At 34.8% G+C, this 2,655-nt stretch overlaps 1 pseudogene; it reads left to right on the forward strand.

The window, feature by feature from the left end:
• The first annotated feature begins 682 nt into the window (after positions 1 to 682).
• On the forward strand, positions 683 to 1,344 carry LOC148197203 (uncharacterized; annotated as a pseudogene).
• The last annotated feature ends 1,311 nt before the right edge of the window (positions 1,345 to 2,655 follow it).

Genomic DNA, 2,655 nt, shown 5'->3' on the forward strand with positions numbered 1-2,655 from the left:
GAGTGGATAAGATGAAATTGATAACCCCAACAACATACTCATCCATCTAATTCATTAAATTGTTTGTATTCCTTTTTTCCATTGATCAAATTCATGCATACATGTTTAATTACTGTCTTTTGCATTTAAAACCTACAATCAATTGTTCACAAGTCTCAAATAACCAACAAATCATATAGCTAACTAGGTCGTGAGTCCTTTGGGAAAACGATACTTGGTCTTTCCTAGTTTTATTACTTGATACGATTCGGTCACACTTGCCGATTGTTAAACAAGTTTGTGGCGCCGTTTTTCGGTGTTCATAAATTTGTCATCAAGTTTTTGGCATCGTTGCCGGGACTCGTGGTTTAACTAGTTTATTTGTGTGAGTATTGATTATCTTTGACTTGTTTTTGAATTTTGAAATTTGAATTTCTGTTTTTATTTTCTGTTTTTATTTTCTGTTTTTATTTTTTCTGTTTTTATTTTTTTTATTTTTATTTTATTTTATTTTCTGTTTTTATTTTATTTATTTTTTTCTGTTTTTGTTTTTATTTTTTTTATTTATTTATTTTTTTATTCTTTTTGTTTTTATTTCCTATCTTCCTATCTTTTCAATTATATATTTTGATTCTTTATCTATCTTCTCCATCTTTTTGTGCTAACAAAATTTTTTTAGGGTTTTGTGCCTAATGTCTGCAGGATGCAATTTGGTCAAGAATTTAATTATATGGGCACTCAATTCTACTAAGGGAATTTCAACCATTGGTGGGAACCTCTCTCAAGCATGGATCAAAGTCAATTTTGTCAAGTTGCCGAACAATTTGAGAATCAACCACAACAATAATGGCAACAACAACCCTCTCTATCGGCAAGAATGCCAACATTGGAGGACACACTTCAACAGTTTTTGCAAGTGTCCAGCTCCACTCAGAAAAACATTGAAGCATCATGTAAAAGAATGGAGATGAACCTTCGTTACATTAGTCAGAGATTGAACGATTTTAAGGTTAATACTGAAGTTAACCCTAAGGAGGAAGGTCAAGCCATTGTCACTGAAAGTGACAAGATTTTTGATGAGAAAAAAATAGGGAGAGATGAGGAAAAGATAGAGAGACAAGAAAAAGAAGAGTTGAGTGAGAAAGATAAAAATGAAGAAAAAGAAAAAGAAGTGGTTGAGAGAGAAGAGAGAAAGAAAATTTGTGTGAAAATAAAGAAGTTGAGAAGAAAAAGAGAAGGGAAGAAAAAAATAAGAGAAAAGAAAAAGAGAAAATTTAGGGAGAAGAAAAGTAAGAAAAAGAAGATGAGAGGAAAGAAGAAGGAATCATATGAAAAACCCCATCCTCATCTAAAGAAGTATCATAGGAAGGAAAAGAAATTTAAGTGCTTTATGGAATTCTTCAAGAAATTGGAGATTAAAGTTCCTATGATTGAGACACTACAACAGGTTCCTGGTTTGATCAAATTTCTGAAGAAGTTCAGTAGAAAGAAGAAGAAAAAGAAGAAGGAACTTGAGCTTTATTGGGTCAAGCTAGTGACGTTAAAAGAGCGCTTGCTGGGAGGCAACCCAGTGATTTAAGAACTTTTAATTTTTGGTTTGGTGATGTAATTTTGAACTTTTGGGTATTTTTGTTTTTGTTATAAGTTTGTTACAGGGTTTACATCTACTGATGGATGTTAGGCGGAAGAGTATCTACTGAAGGATACTATGTTTGTATACACCTACTGATGGGTGTTGGTAAGAAAGATTTGCATCTACTGAAGGGTGCTGGAGGATTTTGGGTCAGGCTCGTGACGTTAAACAAGCGCTACCTGGGAGGCAACCCAGTTGATTGATTTTATCTGTATTGTTTGTTTTGATTTTGCTTTAGTTGCATGATAGGGATTGAATGTTTGAGTGTTCTGAGAACTTACTTGCAGGGAACAAGTGAGGGGCATGAGTAGAAGGCGCCTAGGGTAAGCTAGAAAGAAGAAAAGCACAACACGAAAGTGCGGCTGAGCGGTGATATCGTAAAAGGGGCTTAGGTTGCCCCTTAGCGGAACCCGAGCCCATGAGGGTATTTTTATACCCTAAGTCATGGTTTGGCCTCCATTTTCAGATTCTTCTCTTCACACACTCCTAAACACTTTTCCAAAGGTTCTCTACATTTTTCCTTTCATTCCTCTTTAGAAAATCTCCCTTCCACTCACTTTCTCAATAGTTTTCCATCTAAGTTTGGGGTTGGGAGAGAGCATCATTGATGGGGTTGAGTTTTTCGAAGCACTAGAGCAGGATTTGTTTTATCAATCACTTTTGTTTTTAGAATAGGATTTGATGTACTCAATTGGAAACTTTGTCTGTTATGATGGTTTGCTCATGATTGTGATTGTTTGATAAGTAATGCTTGATGATGCTTTGATATGGATTGATGTTGAGATGTGCACATTAGATGCTTGTACAGGTGGTTCACAAGCTTTGTGAACAAATGCATAATGTTGTGATTGTGATTATGATATTAAGCAGGATGTGTATGTCAAACGTGAATGAGCTGATATGTGAGATTGTGAGCTCTAGAGTTTTTGTGATTGAATGCTATTCCTTTGGAAGCATGAATGACTTTGCCCAGGTTTTCTATGATTGAATTACTTGCTTGTTTGCATCATATGATCAAGGCCATTTGTTGGTAACCCTTGTAT

Source organism: Vigna umbellata, chromosome 6, assembly GCF_029865625.1.
Source record: "Vigna umbellata cultivar VRB3 chromosome 6, Vumbellata_1.0, whole genome shotgun sequence".
NCBI lineage: Eukaryota > Viridiplantae > Streptophyta > Magnoliopsida > Fabales > Fabaceae > Vigna > Vigna umbellata.